The sequence below is a fragment of the Muscardinus avellanarius genome, assembly GCF_963383645.1.
Source record: "Muscardinus avellanarius genome assembly, chromosome: 12".
In the NCBI taxonomy this organism is placed as follows: Eukaryota; Metazoa; Chordata; class Mammalia; order Rodentia; family Gliridae; genus Muscardinus; species Muscardinus avellanarius.
In genome coordinates this window covers 18295313-18316450 of record NC_137798.1, presented here as the reverse complement: position 1 = coordinate 18316450, position 21138 = coordinate 18295313, and the positions used below count along the sequence as shown (strand labels likewise).

The 21138-nt window shown below is 38.1% G+C and overlaps 1 protein-coding gene across 4 annotated transcripts in view; it reads left to right on the top strand.

Moving 5' to 3' along the window:
* Positions 1-21138, top strand: part of FMN1 (formin 1) — a gene marked incomplete at both ends in the record, with an annotated part of 444359 nt that overhangs the window by 56756 nt on the left and 366465 nt on the right. The gene's annotated exons all lie outside the window — the stretch shown is intronic.

Here is a 21138-nt window from a genome sequence, read left to right as displayed (position 1 = left end):
GAAAGAGAGAGACAGAGGGGGAGAGAGAGAAAGAAGAATAAAGGAAGAGGGAGAGCGTGCTGGAGTCAGTGTTATAGAGGGGTTGGGGGTTACGTACTGGGGACTGATAGGCTAGGAGAAATGCCCTTTGCACTAATTGGCTAGAGTCCCATGAGAGGGGGTCGTGCGGCCAGGTAATTGGCTCGGGGTCAGCGGGGAATATCCCTTTCACTAATTGCCCAAGGGGCACCAGGAGGGGGCAGGTCTCCCAGGTAAGTGACCAGGTGCGGTCAGAGGCGGGTGGTAGCTTATCCAGTCAGACCAGGGCCTCTCAGGAAACTTAGCTCATGGGGAGGGGGGTTTCTGAAGCAAGAACTTAATTCATCTAACAGGGAACACTCATTTAATTCCTCCAATGAAGTTATTGCTTTCATGTCAAGAAGACAGTTGAATTTTAGGAGGAAGAGTATGTTAGAAAGTGCATAATCCGTGAATAAATGATCACACAGTACACAGATCAAGCTTTGGGCATGAGGCTTCAAAGTTATGCCAATAAATGCAGACACTGGAAAGGAATCATATTCAGAGGCTGATATGCCTTGGGGCTGTTAAACGTTTCGATTGTGCTTTCCAGTAAGTATTTTATTCTCTGTTCCCTGCACACTGTGGCCATTGTGAAGAGAGAAGACACACTCTGTTGTCAACATACTTAGTAGCAAAGGTTCCTGAGCCTCTCCCTGCCTTCGCCTCGGTCTCTGTACACCAGCACTGCAGAGGGTGGTTGCAACCTGGCAGCTACACCTTTTTGACAATCCAAATCCCATAGCTCTAGGACTCACTATTTGTATAGCTCAGTGCTGAGTGTCTCATCTCTCCCCATCACTACACATCACTTCCCAGCAAACCACATTCTCATATTTGTACACTTTTCCTTGACCATGAGCTCTTGGAGAGGAGGGTCAATATCTTAAACTTCTGTTGATTGAGCAGCAGTGACTATTATCATGTACTCAATGAGAAAATTGGTGTAAAAAAATCCGAGTAGGATATGTGCCAGTCACCCCATGAACTGGAGGTTCGGTACCCACCTTCTTGCCTCTAATACCATTGGAGCGATTTTTGTGATAGAGTTTAATTTGAATGCTGATGACTGAAATTCTTTTCTATGTGTAGCCAGTGATCTTTAATGAGGCACCTCTAGAGAATCTTTTAATTGTTTTATTTTATTTTATTGCAGTACTGGGGATGGAACCCAGGGGGCTGTCTACCTCTGAGCTACATACTCAGCCCTATATTTTATTCTTTATTTTTATTTTTTAAAGTGGTACTGGGGGTGGAACCCAGAGGCTTTCTACCTCCGGGCTATACTCCCAGACCTATTTTATATTTTATTTGGAAACAGGGTCTCACTAAGTTGCTGAGAGCCTCACTCAGTAGCTGAGGCTGACTTCGAACCTGTGCGATCCTCCTGTCTCAGCCTCCCAACCGTGGGGATTACAAGCGTGCAGCAGTACGCCCACCTATTCTTTATTTTAAAACAAGATCTCACTAAGTTGCGAGGGCCTCACTAAGTAGCTGAGGCTGTCTGTGAACCTGCAATCCTTCTGTCTCAACCCCCTAAGCACTAGGATTAACAAGCGTGTGCCACCATGCCCAGCTGAAAACCTTCTAATTTCATTGGGTTGCAGTGCTTACTACTGGTTTAATGAACAGTAAGAAATCAATATTTTTCTTAATTGAAATAATTATATAAGAAAACTACTAGAGAAAACAAAAAGGCACCAATAAAAATCACCCATAGGCCACCATCTCAAGTATTTTCATAGAGATGGGCATTTTTAAATAACTGTGGTCAGTCTGTTTTGTATGCTACTTTCTAAGATTAGTTCAAACTTTTTATGTTTCTGTGTGATCTTATTAATTGTAGCTTTATAATTATGATGGATGATATTATTTTGTCATGTAGGTGAACCATAGTACTAAATCCATTATTAGACATTTACACTGTCTCCGAATTCATAGATGTACAAGTAGTAAAAAGATGTAAATATTTTGTTAGTACTACAATTTTTCCAAAGAATTATCCAAATATGCAATACCAATTCATATAAAATAGTAGTTATTCTTTATTTTAAACAGCTTTATGGAGCTGTAATACACATGCCATACAATTAAACCATTTAAAATGTACAATCAGTAGTTTCTAACAAATTCACAGAGTTGCAAAACCATTATCACAATCTATTTTAGAACAGTATATTACCCCCATACTCACTAGCAGTCATTTACCATTTTCCCCAAATCCTCTTCAGCCCTAGGTAAACACTAATCTACTTTATGTCTCTGTAGATTTGCCTATTCTGGACATTTCACTATATATGTATTCCCATATATATATAATTTTCTAACTGGCCTTTTTTGCTAAGAATAATGTTTCAAGTTTTATTTTTTATTCACAAATAATCTATCATATTAATACAACACATTTTATATTTAGTTTATATATAGCACATCTCATTAATCATAAGCAGATCAACATTTGATTTGTTTCCACCTTTTAGCTATTATGAATAATGCTGCTATGAAAATTCATGCACAGTTTTGTATGGACATATGTTTTCATTCTCTTGGATATAAAGCTAGGAGGAGAACTACTGAGTCATAAGGTAAATCCATGTTTAATTAATTTTTTTTTTTTTTTGCGGGTTTGGGGATGGAATCCAGGGGCATTTGACCTTAGAACTACTCCCCTGCCCTATTTTTTTATTCTTTATTTTGAAACAGGGTCTCACTAACTTGCAGAGGGCCTCACTAAGTAGCTGAGACTGTTCTCGAACCGCGATCCTCTGGTCTCAGTCTCCCGAATGCTGCATGTTTAATTTTTTTTTTTTTAAATCCCAGCTCATTTTTTAGAACTGCTGCACCACTTTGTATTCCCACCAACAATGTATAATGTTTCCAACTTTTTTCACAGCCATACCAACACTTTTGCTTATCTGCCTTTTGATTATATCTATTCTAGTGAGTAGGCTGTGGTATTCTATGGAGGTTTGGGATACATTTCACAGGATCTTTTAAAACTTTTTTCATATCTTAAATTACCCGGGTAAGGTTGAGAACATTTTACAACATACATTTAAAATTGATATAAGTTATGGAAGGCTCATGCAGAATATGTGGAAAACAACAGAAATGAATCAGCTCACAGAGTATGAGGGAGAGGTGCCAACAGAAACAAACATAAGGTCAGAAATAGCATGCCATCAGAATTAAAGCTAACATCTGAATAGCAGTTTATAATTGCATAGCACTTACATATTTTAACTCATTGACTCTGAATAATTATTATCTTAAGTGCTATCCAAAGACAATTAAAAAAATGTAAAGGAGTTTAGTTTAGATCTTCATTAAGATTAGTAAAAACATACAGCATGCCAAGGTGTTAAAAATTATTTTTATGTGAGAAAACTTCAGTGAACTAAAAATACAGTGTGTTTATATCTTCATTTAATAACAAGAAAATGGCTAATGGAATAGCAAAAGTACTTTAATTGAGATTTAATAAATTTTAAAATATTAATTATTTTAAGATGCTTTATCAAAATGCTTTATTGAGCTGGGCATGGTGGTGCATAATTGTAATACCAATACTTTGCGGGCTAAGACAGGAGGATCACGGGTTTGTGGACAGCCTCAGCTACTTAGTGAGGTCCTCTGAAACTTAGTGAGACCCTGTTTCAAAATAAAGAATAAAAAAACCGGCGTGGGGGTGCTGGGAAGTAGAATGCCTCTGGGTTCAATCCCCATCACCACACACAAAAAAATGCCTTGTTGACTTGCACATATGGATCCACCTTAATTACAGTCAGACATTTAAAAAGACAAGATGCTCCAAAGCTAAGTTGCACATTCTTTTGATGTTATTTGGGACGTGCAACAGAGAGCTGAATTTTACTCTTTTTTTATGCCCTTTGGTTAAAAAAGCATTATATTGCCATCATAGCCGGGCGTGGTGGCGCACGCTTGTAATCCCCGCGCTTGGGAGGCGGAGACAGGAGGATCGCGCAGGTTCGAAGCCAGCCGCGCTGGCGTAAGAGACCCTGTTTCAAAAATATAAAATAGGTCTGGGAGCGTAGCCCGGAGGTAGAAGGGCTTCCAGGAACCCCAGTACCACCAAAAAAAAAAAAAAAAAAAAAAAAAAAGAAAAATACAGAAAGATGCATGAAGATAGAGAAAGGAAAACCTCCTGTCATCACCATTCATAGAAAAATTTTTGTTTGTGGTAAATATTTTTGCACAGGATGTGTTTCCATTTTATAAGATTTCTTTATGAGAGATTCCTGGGTGAAGTACTACAGTGTCAAAAGTATGATGTTTGTCTGTCTTTTACTATTTTCATGAAATTGTTACTCCAAATTGTCTTCAGCATACTCCCACCCGGTTGGTATTTATGCACGTATTCATGTATTTGTTCAACAAAAACTTAATGGGAATTTGATGTGTCCAGGTGCTACACAAAATCTGTGGCTTACTTAACCATATGGGCAGTACCTTAGAACAGGATATGACCTATTTCTCTGTTACCAACAATGCATGCTTTCAGTGTTCTCATTTGATGAGGGGATGTTGCATTTTATTGTTCTTTTAGTTGAATTTCTTTCATTACTAATGATATTGAACATTTCCCTATATCATTGGTCATTTATCTTTATTTGTTCTTTGCCCATTTATCAAAGTGCTAACAAAAATATAGAAGCTATTATTAGTATGATGCCCTTGCACAGTAACTTTACAAATCTTATTTGCATGTTAAAATAAAAACATATGTTAATTTAATAAAAAACAGCCTATTTGTTACTTAAAAAACACTGTTTTCATCTTGGTTAGGGTCTTGAGACATGCTCTGGGCCAAGTATGGATTATTCTTTCCTTGCCTTTGGCAGAAGAAATGGATTATAAGTGGTAAAGTGATGGCAAGCAAGTTAAATTGTTTGGTTTCTTCTTGGGCTGATCCTGGACATCGGGCCATTTTTAGTTTTAGAGTAGATAACTCTCAGTTCTGCCAACTGGTTGGTCTTCTGAAGGATTGGTGTCGGGAGGTAGAGTGGTAATCAATACTGTAGGCTGAGGTCAGTGACAGGGCCCCAAAGCAATAATAATGTGTGAAATTCAGGATGAATTGCTTTTTGAGTTTTGTCTGGATTTACTAAGACATAGGAATTGTTTGGGCAAATACTGCCTTTATAGGGTCTCTTTGAAGTGCTCATGTAATGAATCAAGGAAAGGGCAGTTAAATCCCTCTTGGTGAGAACATCAAAAGAGGAATAGGATACAGTTACATGTCAAGAGCCAAGGGCTATCAGTTGACCTTTCTTAAGAGTAGGAAGAGGAATGCAGAGGATTGAGTAGTTTTATTATATATTGTCCTGTTCCATTCATTTTTCTCCTTTTTCCTCCCATTCTTAAATTCATCTAGGCCTGTCCTTTCTCAATTACATAATAGCAGATAGTCTCTCAAAAATATAAAGGTGATTTCTTGCTAATGACAAAGATTCTTCATGTGCCTTCCATGTTGTATGCTCATAATTTACTAAATTTTTCTTAAGTGTAAAAAAAACAAGTTTGAACTTTATTTTCATATATGCCATAATTTCTTTTTTCTATTCAGGAGAGTAAGAAATACAGAATACTCACACCCATTGATTATTTCAGCATGTTCTTTATCTTTCTATACATTACCTTCTTCCTAAAAACTTTTACCAAAGTAGCAACAATTTAGTTGAGTTGTCTGATATTGCTTCTGGTTTCTTGTTAAACTGACAAGGACACCAATAAGAAAGAACTGCCAAAAAGTAAGCAGACAGAAAAAAGAAAGAGGGCTCAGTTAAAGGGTGGCCCAAACATCACACACATCCACCACTCTTTCTTCTTGGGCCACAGAAGGCATTACTAATGTCATAAGACTCTTCCACAGAACATGGCCCAAGAACTCTTGCCAACATTGTATTCTAACCATTCACTCCCATCAACATGGCCTACAACCTAAAACCTATGTTCTTGTATTGATAGATCTATAACACACATCTAGGGCTTCAGGAGTTAGTTGGCAAGTTAATTTGTGAGTGGCCTACCTGAAATATCCTAGTGTTTTCCTTTTCTTTCTCTTAAAAGAGGGACTGCCATAGTGCTACTATATGGAAGTAAATAGCTTGATATCTTGCATTACTTTAATTAATATTGAAGCTCAATAATTATGCAATTTCAGGTAATCAATGCTATGAATAAATACTTGAGGAAAATTTTCTGATGAGAAATCTACTTTACTGGAAGGATTTTTGGGCAGAAGCTTGAATGAAGGGAAGAAGCCCTCCACGGGGCAATCTGGGAGATAGGATTCCAACGGAGGAAGCACCAAGCATAAATACACAGAGACAAGAGTGAGCTCACAGGACAGCGAGGTGCAGAATGACCTGAGTGAAGGGGCGAGGGTGGCGGGGGGCAGGGTGCAGAGCAGGTGCACTTCCTCAAGTCCAGGGATTTGCATTCTGTTTTAACCATGACGGGAAGCCAGTGGAGGATTTTGATCTGAGAAATAGCTGATGTTTATAGAAGATACTTTGTGTGTTTTGTGGAGATTATTATGGAGTCAGAGAAGGGCCAAAGTGGAAGAAGGGAGAAGAGCCAGAGATTATTTCAGATGCCTAGACAAGAGCAGATGGTGGCTCAGACTGGGCAGTAACATGTGTAAAGTGGCCATGATCTGTATAGTATTTGGTGGCAGAGAAAAAGGTCTTGTTCATAAAATGTAGATGGGAGGTAAGGGGAAGGGAGGACCCAAGCAAGGAGAAAGCAGGTTCTTAATCTTAAAAACTAAGTGAGCCGGGCGTGGTGGTGCACGCTTGTAATCCCTGCTCTTGGGAGGCGGAGACAGGAGGATCGCGCTGGTTCAGAGCCAGCCTTGCTGGCTTAAGAGACCCTGTTCTCAAATAAAAAATATTAAAACATGGGTCTGGGAGTGTAGCCTGGAGGTATAAGGGCTTCCAGAAACCCTAGTACAAAAAAAAAAAAAAAAAAAAAACCCTAACTGAATATTCGGCAATAAAGAAGAACAAAATTATCTCATTTGTAAGAAGATGGAAAGACATGGAAAACATTATGTTAAGTGAGATTAGCCAAGCAGAGAAAGAGAAGGGACGTATGTTTTCTCTTACATGCTCAAGCGAGAGACTATTAGGGATACCAGAGGGACTCCAGATAATGGAGCAGAAACCTCAGTGAAGACAGGGAGAAAGGGTAGGGGAGGAAAAAGGCTGAGGTTCTTTAATGGAAAAGCTGCATTTGAATATGTGTATACACGTGAATATAACATTGCTCACGTGGACATTTAGTATTGGGAGGAAGGGAAAGAAAGAAGCAGGTGCTGGGGTGGGGGGAAGGACACCAAGTACTGTATGAATGTGAATGTATGCCATTGTCAACATGATCCACATCATGATGTGAGATAATAGTGCACCAATAAAATATATAAAAATTAAAAAAAACTGAGTGAATATTGATGCCATTTATTGAAGTGGGAAAGGTTAAGAGAGGAACAAATTTAAGGAGAAAATCAGGTTTGGGGTGAATATTAGCCATAAAGTGATTTTTTTGTGTCCCTACATAAGATAGGAGAGTGAGAGGTCATGGCTAGATATATTATTTGGGTGTCACAAGAATTTAGATGATATTGAAAATTTTAAGACAGAATGAAGTAACAGATGGAATGGGTGCAAATGGGAGGAAGTGAGGCCAGTGCAGATCTTTGGGGCTGTTGAAATATTTAGAGCAATGGTTCTCAACGACTGGCTATTGCATCCCCCACGTAACATTTGGCAACGATTGGAGATATTTGTAGTCATCACAGTTGGCCAGAGGAAGGGAGGGGATGCTGCTGGCCACTAGGTGGTAGAGGCCAGGAGTGCTGCAAAAACATGTAACAATGCAAAGGACTCCTCCCTACTGGGAAAGAAAAGAAAAGAAAAAAAAATATATATATATATCCCAAAATGTCACTAATACTGAGGTTAAGAACCTTGATTTAAAAGTAGAGAGAAGGAGGAGCCAGAACATTGACTGAAAAAGAGTGAGTGGTGAACTAGGAAGAAAACTGGCAAAGTATTGAATATGTTTGGGGTTTTTTTTGGTACTAGGGACGGGACCCAGGGGCATTCTACCTCTGAGCTACAGCCCCAGTCCTGTTCTTTATTCTTTATTTTGAAATAGGGTCTCCCTGAGTCGCAAAGGGCCTCACTAAAGTAGCTAAGGCTGTCTGCGAACGATCTTCCTGTCTCAGCCTCCCAAATGCTGGGATTACAAGCGTGTGCCACCATGCCCGGCTCTGAATATGTGTTTTCTAGAAAGGAATTTCAAGGAAGAGTGTGTGGTTGATTCTACTAGATGCTACTTAGAAGTTCCATGAGATGAGAATTGACCACTGGGTTTGGGAGAGAGAGGACTTTAGGATATATCAATTTGACTCAAATTTCCTTTGGAAGTTAATGCATTGAAATAGGAGATTCATACATTTTTGTAGACTTTTGTATACATTAAAGAAATTTGGCTTTTTTAAAAACCACAGAGGCAATACCAAATGAAGTCCTATGTAGAATTCAGTGCTATCTGTGGTTTCAGGCATCCATGAGGGAAGAGCTTGGAACATCTCTTTTTTGTGTGTGTTTGTGAAGCACTGACTCTGGTTATCTTAAACAAAACAGGAATTTATTAATAGAATATTGTAGTTGTGAAGCAAGGATGAATGGAATAACTGAACCCTGGGCCAGATGGCAACCAGGAAACTCCAAGGACCCCAGAGGCCAAGGTTCATGGATAATTTCAACCAATTAGAGGACTTAGATATGGTGACTCTAAGTTTCTTGTACCAAATTTTTTGAAGAAAGAAAATCTGTTAGCCTTACCTGGGGTCCAGCTAATGGCAGAGACATGGCTGCTCTTACATATTATGAGTAGTTCTCAGAGAAGAGGGAATGATTATGGCACAGGTGACTCTACATTGGAGCAGGTCCTTGATGGCAAGTTCCAGTTCTTCCATGTATAACCACAGACATCCTTTCCAATGGGAGATGGCTCAAGTCACGTATCTACTAGATCCAGAAGTGATGCCCGAGCACCCTGTTCCCTGAATGCACACTCTAAGTAGTGTTCTTTTCTTGTTCTACTGACCAGTCATAATATTTTGTAATTTATAAATCAAATGCAGACTTTAAGTAAGTATAATTAGCATATCGTAATTATAATTAGACCAAAAAAGGGGGTCAGGAGAGTATTATTTATCAAAAGAGAAAACAGGAAATAATTATTCAATCTGTAAATATACCAACCGTATGTAAGAAAATAAAAGATTCCTTGCTTTTAATTGCAAGGCTATTTTGTGCTTCGAGTCCTTCCCCAGTCATTACCCATTTCAGCAAGTCTTTGCCTTCAGCCAGAAGCATTTTAGCTGGTCTGGGTTTCTTTGTGGGAGGCCACTATATTTTCCTGACTAGTCTAAGTCTGAGCCTTTGGCAGTCTAGCCTAGATAACATTAGAAGAGTCTTCTGCTAATTTATCCTCCAGGTTTCTCTCCTGCTCCATCAAGTTGCCAACAGTTCTGTTTCCCTTTCCAAGGGTAAACCATGCTAGCTGGGTTTTGCCTGTTCTTTTACTGGTAGGAGCAACGCAAAATGGCTCAGAAAACATTTTAATTTCTAATTCTGAAAGGCAGCTTTTTGCTCCCCAGCCCTGACCAGTGAGAATATACTGTCATTTAGTAAAGAAATATGCAGGGCACCCAGAACATCAGCTTAGAATCAGTAGAGTCAGAATAAAACTTTATTATTAACCCTTTCTCTTCCAATGCCATATCCAAGCAGCAGGAGAGACAGCACTGTGCATGGGTCATGAGGTGAGAGCACTACTTAATGTTGCAAGACAGCTCCCAGCTCACAAAGTCCTGCATCCCAAGGCATCTGCACCACCTCTCTGCAAATCCTGGAGGAGAGACTGTTTTCTCCTTACCACAGAAAGCACACATGATATTTCAACATTCTCATGGCTTTTTAAAAATGGCACAAATATTAAGACTCAAATTACTGTTGTTTTAAAAATAGAGATGATTTTGTAAAAGAAAATTCTGCAAAGAAAAGAGTGTCAAATTCCTTCAGCAAAGGAACATCTTCACTAATTTGCATGCAATTATCCAATTTTTCCTTGACTATTTTCTCTTCTTTATTTAATTCACAGTCCTGGCTTCCACAGCCGATTATGGAACTGTTTGAGAATTAAGTTAGCTGGAAACCATGGCTGCAGGAAAAGATGCAAACTCCCAGTCTCCCTGGTAATGGTGTTTTTATTCCTGCAGGTGACTTGGTTCTTCTCAGCGGCTGCAGCCATCTTGGGTGCACTAAGTCTGCTGATATGTCATTTCTGCTCACATCATCTGAGCATGGCTGTGGCTTTCTTAAGGAATTTTCTTCCTTCCTATTATTGATATATATAATTTCCATTTTAAATAAAGCAAGAAAAGATAACTTATTTGGCGCTTTCACTTATTAGCAATGAGTCACTCTTGTGAACTGTACTCTTATTTTAAATTATTAATTGTGAAAATGTGGCAAGAACTATTTTTATAAATATAAATAAAATGTTCGCCCACAGTGAAAACCTGACTCCCAAAATAATTTTCAGTATAATACAATTCAGTCTATTACTCTTTGCAGTTCTGAAGCCATTATTGACAATCTTGTGTTTATTTATAATTTCTCAGCAACATTAGGCTCAAAGGTTCCTATTCTATTATCCTGTAAAATTATCCAGGGAATTTTATCTTGAACTGGAATATATTGACAAGTCCTTCTTGGCTGAAAAATGTATGGCAAATTCAATTCTATTCTTAGTATAAATTTAGCTCATTTTATGGATCAATTGCCTTCCTGAAAAATCTGCTTATGAAGCTAATTTTCTTTTAGTAAATTGATTTTCTACTGACATGTATATTAAATTGGAATTGTGTTCTCATAGGATAATAGCCCCAAGAAATAGCAAAATCACATTGGAGATTATAACAATCCCATGGCAATTTCAGGTAGAGATAAGATGCTAAAAACAAGATACTAAATTGAAGTTAGTTAGGGCTAACTTTATGTTTGACCAAATGGATTAATGTTGTAAGGGGGAAAAGGAGAGCTGAATAAAACATTCTGAAAATACTCTTGACTCCTCTAATATTCTTCTTCTTGAAAACATAAAACTCATTTTGCTACCTTAGTGCCTCCAATTTTGGCATCTTATACTTTGGAGGGAGGATAAGAAACAACAGGAATATTTCAAAGTGAGTAAAATAAAATTTTAGTGTATATTTGTCAAACCATCTATTGAACTTTGAACATGAACTTTCAGGAGAAATGGAGTGCCAGTCCATTCTACCTTTTTTGGTTTCCATAGTGTCTAAGTCAGCATTGACCCAAGAGTAACAATTATAGCAGCAAAAAAAAATATATGTAGTGCAGTGCTCTGAGTGCATTGCATATATTAACTCTTCACAGTAACTCCAGGAGCTGGGAACCATTATTTCCCCTTTTTACAGAGGAGACTGAGATATGGAGAGGTTAAGGTAAATTGCACAAGGTCCCTTAACTAGATACTGGGGCTGAGTTTGATACTCAGAGTACTCGAAGGTTCATACTAAGCTCATTAGAAGCTATTTTAAAAATGTAGAGCTGATCACATGGAAAATCTGAAGGTTCTTACATATGTTGTTTATGTAATATACATCCATTTAATCCATGAACTATTATTTGACACGTGCTAAAAACAGCCACTGTGTTAGATGCTGGAGAACAAGACAAGTAAATTGTTACCTTCCCACAAAACTTTTCCCTGGACCTTAGAGACAAATAACGGTAAATAAATACATTCTATGGAGGGAAAATTAGATGGCTATGAAAATATGCACAGGAGCAATCTTTTATTAGTAAGAAAATAAGAGGTTTCATTAGTTCCCTGGCTAAAAGTTTGGTAAAAGTAAATGTATTGATACTAAATACTCATGTGAGAAAGTTTTATTATATATTCCATCTGGTAGCCAGGCGTGGTGGCGCACACTTGTAATCCCAGCATTCGGGAGGGTGAGACAGGAGGACTGGGGCTTCCGAACAGCCCCAGCTACTTAGTGAGGCCCTCCGCAACTAAGTGAGACACTGTTTCAGAACAAAGAATAAAAACTAGGGCAGGGCATGTAGCTCAGAGGAAGAATGCCCCCCCACCTGAAAAAAAATTTTATCTAGTGGAAATGAAATAAAACTGAAGTCAGACAATGTTTCCATGAGAAGGGAAGGGAGGGTCCACTTCACTTGAGCTCACGCATGGGTAATGCCTGATGAGGAGCACCACTGATGAGGAGCACCACTGATGAGGAGCACCACTGATGAGGAGCACCACCTCGGCTTGTCCTACAGTGGTGGTCTCAGTGATACTCAACAGCATTTCAATTCTATGGCGGACTTTTTTTTTTTTTTTGTCAAGAAGAAAAGACAACAGAAAGAAGGTGGAAGGGAGGAAAAGAAGGAAGGAATCCTATAATTTAGGGAATCTAGGTGTGACTTAAGACTTAATTCACTTCCTACCTGATGGCACTAGGTTCCATTTACTTAAATATTAGTTTGGGGGAATAATGCAGCTACAGAGTTTGAAAGAGGTTTTCATCTTCCTGCTCCCTAAAGTTCTATACCTCTGTTTGCACATCTTCACTTCTCCTACAGACAGCCTTCTCTCATTTTAAAAAACTTGTTGTTGAACTGGGGACTGAACCCAGAGGCACTATATAATTGGCCGATGTCCCTAGCCTTTTTTAGGTTATTTTGAGATAGGGTAGTTCTTTTTTTATTTTATTTTATGTAGATTACGTTAAAAATGGCATACATTCACACAGTGCTTGGTGCCCCCCACCGCTTCCCCTTTTCTCCCCTCCCAACAATGAGTGTCCAGGTTGACCATGCTATATTCACACTTATACACAAATTTGAATGTAGTTCCTCCATTAATCAACCTCAGCCTACTTCCTCTCCTACCCTTCCTCTCTAGCTTTGCTGAGGTTTCCCCTCCATTATCTGGAGTCCCTAATACTCCCTAGTTTGGGCATATTAGAGAAAACATATGTCCCTTCTCTTTCTGTGCTTGGTTGATCTCACCTAACATCATGTTCTCCAGGTCTTTCCATCTTCTTGTGAATGACATGATTTTGTTCTTCTTTACTGCTGAGTAGAATCCCATTGTGTGTATTTCCCATAATTTTGCGATCCATTCATCTGTTGATGGACACCTAGGTTAGTTCCATATTTTGGCTATTATGAATTGTACTGCTATGAACATGAATATGCATATGTCACTGTAGTTTTCTGATTTCGACTTCTTTGGAAAGATACCCAGGAGTGGTATAGTCAGATCATATGGTGGATCCACTCCTAGTTTTCTAGGGAATCTCCACGCTGATCTCCATAGTGGCTGAACTAGTTTGCACTCCCATTAACAGTGTAAAAGAGTTCCTCTTTCCTCACACCCTCACCAGCATTTGTTATTATTTGATTTCTTTATGCTTGCCACTCTGATCAGGGTTAGATGGAATCTCAGCGTAGTTTTGATTTGCATCTCCCTGATGGCTAATGATGTTGAACATTTTTCATGTATCTATTGGCCATTTGTATTTCTTCTTTTGTGAAGTGTCTATTCTTAGTTGCTCATTTCTTGATTGGCTTATTTGTTTTGCTAGTGTAGAGTCTTTTGAGCACTTTGAGTATTCTGGATATTAGTCTTCTATCAGAGTGATGGCTGGTAAAGATCTCCTATTCTGTAGGTTTTTTATTTAGGTCTGTTAGATACAGGTGGGTGGTCAGTCAAAATTAAGCAGATGATCAAGAAGTTGTGGTATGGGAAATGGAAAGCATTCCAATGTGACTCTGTGAATACATGTGTAGGGTTAGAGGACCTGAAGAGTATGTTAAGACCAAATATAAAAGGTCTTCCTACCCAACTGAGGAATTTGGATTCTATTCTGTGTGCAATAAGAAATTGGAGGTCTGTAAGAAGAGAATGTTATAATCATAGGACTTAAAAACACTGGGGAGTTTCTTGTCTCTTGTTGGGTCTCATGTTACTAAAGAATAGCAAGTAAAAATAGTTGAATATAAAATAGAATTTCTTTTATGCTTTGGATATGTATATGAAGTATGGGGCAGCCATTGCTATGAAGTATTACTGAATTATCCAGGTAAATATACTTGTAGTTTTTAAATTAGAACACATTTACTGGCATTAACAAACTGGCAGCCTTATGCATATTACTGAATTTGTACATCTTGAAAAAATACACCACTGATTCAATGGACTGACCTGCTGGACTTGGCTTCCTATGCAACATTAACTTAGTAGATAATTTTAATGCCCTATTTCCTTGGGTAGTTCAGGCTCTTTAGAATGCATTTCATACCTTTTTATTTATTTAACTTTTATTATAAAAATAATACTTGTTCATTGGGTAAAGTTAAGAAAGTCCATTTTTTTAATTTAAAAATTTTAAATTTAGGGTACATTATAGTCAGTCATCTTAATGGGGTACAAGATGGTAAATGCATTCAAGCACACATCACTCACTTAGTCCTTCCCCGATTCCCTCCCTATTTCTTCCCCCTTCCCTCCTTCTCATGTTTGACTTAGTGATTGCCTTTGATATGCTTGTGAATGTAAATCATGTACATTAGTGAATTTCCCTCTTCTCTCCTCCTATCCCCCTCAGTTTGGTCACTTTATTTGCTCTTCTCTAGATTCTACTTATTTGTCTACAGTTCCTCTTATGACCCATTTTCTCCCTAGTTTTCCCATATTAAGGAGAACATCCAATTCCTGACTTTTTGTGGCTGCCTAATCTCACTTAAATAATGTTCCACTCAGGATATTCCACAAAAAATAAATATACTTAGGAATAAACCTAACCAAGGAGCTATGCTCCCAACTCTTTTTATTTTGTTTTGGAACAGGGTCTTTTGCTGCATTATTTTGTTTCTTAATACTTAGTTTAAAAGCACACAGTTGCCGGGCATGGTGGCGCACGCTTATAATCCCCACACTTGGGAGGCTGAGACAGGGGGATCGCACAGGTTCGAAGCCAGCCTCAGCTACTTAGTGAGGCTCTCAGCAACTTAGTGAGACCGTTTCCAAATAAAATATTTAAAAAAAATAGGTCTGGGAGTATAATACCTGGAGGAATCGCAGAGATTTCCAAACATCAAAGTTTGCAAATATCACATTCATACCACATTCCCACTTAACTTCCTTTTTGGTTAGTGAGAAAACTAGGAGGCTTTTATAGAATGACTAGATTACTGTAAACTTAGTTATAGGAGGATGCCAATCACAGGTGCTATTTCAAGACATGGTATTCCTACCAAATACATCAACGCAACCCCCTAGACCTAAGATGCCTTTATTGATTAAAAAAATTCTTCATTCTCATACCAGTCAATTCATCTTTGTCTGGAGGGAGTAGCAGTATGCTGCCACTGCCTGGCTTTTTTTTTTTTGCTATGACAAATTTCCTATTCTCTGTCTTGATAGAATCTGAAAGTAGCTTGATCATTTTCATAGCTCACAAAAGATTACATTACATGGCTGCTGTTATTCTAATTAACTATGGTGAGCACCAGGCAGCAGGTAACTGGATGTCATAATAAACACAAACATGCTGGAGGGCAGGAAATCAATGCAATTCTTCATGCCAGTTGTTACACCTGTCAGAGTCCTGGCAGAAGATAGATGGCACATCCAAAGGGTTTCAACTGAAAATCACTTACTTAAAAGATCGTGACCAAAGGACAGAGTTAAGAAGCGAACAAGGATTTTTAAGATTCCTAGGAACTAGCATCAGCAAAAAGCCCTTGCCAAGCCTGGGGCTGAAAAGTAAAGGAAGAGGCCAGTACTGAAAAACCTGACAAGAGCGGTAAGCACGAAGAACTGCCTAGTAAGGCCTCAGTATTAGCACGCAGGAAGCACATGATAACGGATTCCTCATCGTCTACGAGTCAACCATAAATCAACTGTGCCTAGTATCCCCTTATTCCAGAGGAGAAATGTTGTCAACCGGAGTGGGGAAAGGCTTCATTAACTGCATTCCAAAGATTCCTGATTTCCCTTGTGATTCTCCATTGATTCGTGAATTATTTTAAAGTGTGTCGTCTATTTTCCAAATATTTGGCAATAAATTCCATATATACTTGAATAGAATATGTTATCGACTAGAGTATCTTATAAGTATCAGTTACATAAAATTGGTACTTAATGTTCAGTTCTATATATCTCTATATTTCTACTGATCTTCTGTCATCCTTCTTATCAACTACTAAGAGGAACATTGAAGCCTCCAATTGTAATTTTGAATTTATGTATTTCTTTCATTCTGAAAGCTTTGATTTATGTATTTTGGAATTCTATTATTAAGTACAAATAATTTAGACTTAGAGCTCTTTATCTTTTGGTGAATTGACTCCTTTACCCCTGGGGAATTTCTTCTTTATCCCACCTTTTTCTCCCTTTAATGTGCTGTCAGTACTTTTGTTTGTCTTCTGAATTTCACATTCTGATAGGAAGTTTATCATGTTATTTTTCTTAGTTTTTCTAAACATAGTATCTCTTTTTTCCTCCGACTGCTTTTATAATATTTATTTTATAACTGTTTTTCAGCAGTTTTATTTAATATGGTTCATTACTTTGATTTTTAAAATTTTCATCATATTTGGAAAACTAAAGTCAATATTTTTTGAGTATTTCTTCTATCTTAACCTTTGATCCTAATTATACATACATTAGACTGTGTGATAATGTCCTGTAGGTCATTAGGGCCCTGTTGACTTTTTCCAGTCCAGAAATCACCTCTCACCAGGATGCCTAGGCTCACCTCATTCATGTGTGTTTGTGTGTGTGTGTGTGTTTGTGTGTGTGTGTGTGTGTGTGTGTGTGTGTGAGTGTTAGTGTGTGTATGGCTCACCTCATTTTTTGTTTTATCTCTCTCATGGATTATAGTACTGTACGGCTTGCTATCAAACTTCTAAAGATAGTTGTTTCCTATATTTGTTTAGTTTTTAGTTGTTAATGGCAGCAAGTTAATTGTGGGCTCTGGGTTCAGAACTCAGTTCTACTGTGGACTGTTTTACCCTGAGCAAAATTAACATCCTATTTTATTGGTTTTTCATCTTTAATATGGTGTTGTTATCTGGGCATGGTGGTATACACATATGATCAAAGTACTTGGGAGGCTGAGCCAGGAAGATCTCAGATTTGAGGCCAGCCACAGAAATTTAGTGAGGCCCTCCACAACTTAGTGAGACCCTGTTTAAAAATTAAAAGTCAAATAGGAGCTGGGTGTGGTGGCACACGATTATAATCTCAGCATTTGGGAAGCTGAGACCAGAGGACCATGGTCACGGACACTTTAGCTACTTAGTGAGGCTCTTTGCAACTCAGTGAGATCCTGTTTCAAGAAGCAAGAATAAAAAATAGGGCTGGGTGTGTAGCTCAGAGGTAAAATCCTGCTGGGTTCCATCCCCACTACCACACACACACACACACACACACACAAAATTAAAATTAAAAAATAAAATAGGACCGGGGACGTTGCTCAGAGGCAGAATGTTCCTGGGTTCAATCCCCAGTCCTACACAAAGGAAACAAAATGATGGTGCATTATACATATTTTGCAGAATTTGAGGGAAGACCCTCAATAACGCGTAATGTATACATGTGTATATTTAAACACCCTCGATGTCAGATATTGCTTAGCCTTAAGAAAACAAATTGTTGGGAGATAAAGTGATAAATGAGTATTCAGCCAAGGTTGTCAAAGAAAGCAGAGGACTCTTCCTCAGCACAAATGCCTGGTAGAAGAGAAGACAGAAAACTTCTGGTGCCTAAGAGACTTTGGCAAAAGTTAGAAATTTGGGAATCTGGATGTTCCATAAAGGCCACTGCTGAAAAATTCATCACTCTCTTTCCAAATCATTGGGCAGTCAGGATAATATCCTTATTTTTCTGGCTAGAAGAGCGAAGGTTTTAATAGAAAGCGAGATCAAACTCCTTGGCTCTAGTGATGGTAACAAGGCTCTCCTGGGATGGAGCTACAGTAAGAACTTAGTCATACAGCTATTTCTTTCAGGATTTCATTTCAGAAAAATGTTTATTAGATCTGATAGGCCAGTATTTTGCTTCCTTTTGGTAAGAGGAATAAAATAACCAAATGTACTTTCATTCTTACTTTGTTTGCAAAGATGCTAAGAGATTATTCTTATCTCTTAAATTTTTACTGTTAATATTAGTAAATGTGACTTCTCTTTTTCTCTTGTCATATATATTCATATTTTTATGAATCAGTTAAGATCATTTTATTTTGCATTGAAGTGTTTGAAAATCATAACATTTTATAATCAAAGGCTTAGTGTTTTGTAATTTTTTTCTATCATACTTCCTTGATTAATAATTACATACCTCTCTAAGAGTTGAGCTTCGATAATAACTGGAATAATGTGACATAAAAAGGAAAAATAATGTGACATAAAAAAGGAAAAATTCAAACCTACTTATAATGAATCCTACTTGTGTCTGTATTCTTGTTCTTCATTGCAAAGATATTTTAAAATAAGTAACTATAGTCCTTATAACTAGATATACCATCTTCTTTTATAATTTAGGCATTTGAATGATCATCTAGTTTATTTAAAATTTATTATTTGAGAATAAACAGGGCCTCTTAATTTCTCAGTGAGTCCCACAGCCTCTTAAGTTGGATACTTTCTTGGTCTTCTCTGAGCCAGACCTCACCTAGATGCATCCATTCCCACTTTCTAGCCACTCTCAGCATCACTGGTGCTACTTTCTTTAAATGTGTGCCCCTGTTTTTCAGGTGTGAAAATATTCAGCATAATAATAACCGCAAATGAGTTTTGTGACTTGAGTGATATTCGCCCCTCATTTAACTAACATCTGTATTCTTCACAGGAAGAAACCATGGAAGAAGGCTAATGTAATAATCATAATAGCATGTAGCTATATACCTCTTTAAAATGCTATTTCATTTAAAGCTGTGCCTATAAATAGTTTCATTCATGGCTCAAGTCTCATGTGGTTGACCTTCAGGAAAGAAACATCACAGGAGTCTTTGGAGGACCCGGGGGAGCTGCTGTCTTCAGAGACAATCAGTCACTTACGTGGAGCTATTGCTTCTGATGACGTGAATTCTATTTTTAGGAAGAGAGCAGATTTGGGATCTGCTGCACTGCAGTGCTTTTGTGAATTCTTATGAGCCTAATTATTCTCTTTATTTTTCTTGGGAAAAAAAAATATTCCTTCACTTGCTGTGTGATGATTAAAATGCCTTCATGGTATATAGGTTTCTTCACTTAAAACAGGGCTTTGTTTTCATCCCCTATCAAACCCATTCACTCTCAGCACAGAAAAAGCTTCCTGCACATAAAACAATTTGAGTGAGTCCAGTTCACTATCGGATATGTTGTTATTATCTTCATTTTTATTGATAAGAAAGTAAAGACTCGAGGAGGTTTGATAACTTCACCAAGGTCATGGCTAGGTCATGGCTGCCTGTCAGAGCCTCCGCTTGTAAACACGTTTACTTTGTCCTCAAATTTCAACATGCCGATCTGTGGTTTGGCAATAATGCACCCTCTCTAAATAGCATAAAATATTTTTCTAGAACCTGCATTATTATTCTGCATTTACCACTAACTGGACATGTTAGAAATAATGCAATCTTCTTGAGTTTCAGTTCCTTCAACTTTAAAATGAGCAGATAGGTACTTGTAATTCCAGCATTCTGGAGGCTGACACAGGAGGATCGTGCCGTGGTTCTGGACAGCCTCAACTACTTAGTGAGGCCTTTACAACTCAGTGAGACCCTGTTTCAAAATAAAGAATAAAAAATAGGGCTGGGGCTGTAGCTCAGAGGTAGAATGCCCCTGGGTTCCATTCCCAGAACCACACTAAATAAGTAAATAAATAAATAAGCACCCCTACTGTGGTTTGGCAAGTGTCAATTTCTAATTGACAGAAACCAGCCATAAGGACTATATATACACTTTTGCCAGCAGTCTGGATATAGACATGGATAATTATGCACACAGGCACACACTCTCTACCAGTACTTAACGATGTCACTTTCCATTAGCTACATATCTAGATTGCTGTCTCTCTGCCTTGTAAGTACATGTTTGAATTTCACAATGGAAGACAACCTGTCTACCTTTACATATCAGTTCTGATGTTCACGGTTGAGAAAACCTTACCTCTTTGGATTTAAGTCAAATATGATGGATGGCCTTAGGAGCTACAGCACAGCACAGGAGCTAAAACTCATGAAAGTTCCACGCAGCTGAGGGTTCTCTGCCTTCCTCTTTTCTGTTTTTGAGACATAACCATTTCATTATTTCTCTCAAGGACAGTTTGGCATGATGGGGAAATCAGAGGAGAAAGCCTAAAAGATACTCTAATTTTGTTCCTTAGAGACTCTTTTCCAAATATGCTGATTTTATTCTGTGTTCACGAACTTCTCTTTGTAAGTGTGCATATCTCTCTCTCTCTCTCTCTCTCTCTCTCTCTCTCTCTCTCTCTCTCTGTGTGTGTGTGTGTGTGTGTGTGTGTGTGTGTGTGTAATGATGATGATGATTGAGGGCAAAGAAGCCTGGTGTAAATAAGTTTTTTTTTTTTAATGAAATGTAGTTTGCGCATGGGATCTTGGTATAAATGATGAAATAGGTGTACCATGAGTGTTCACTTGATTTTTCAAAACCCTGTGTATCCATCGTGTTTTCAATATAAACTTAAAATTACAAAATAAAAAAATCTGTAGTCTTTAGTTCTGTAGCTATAAAAGCATTACGTTTTTAAGTTTTAGATCTTCTAGTGGGGTCAGGTGAGGGAATAAAAGGCAACTATTTCAACAAATAGAACCCAAATCTCAATGGCTTATTACAAATATTTCTTGTTCCCATTGACTGGCTGGAGAGCTGGCCCAGGTTCATTTGAGCTGGGGTGAGTTCAGCTGAGCTGAGCCCCAGGGTGTGTTTGAGTCTC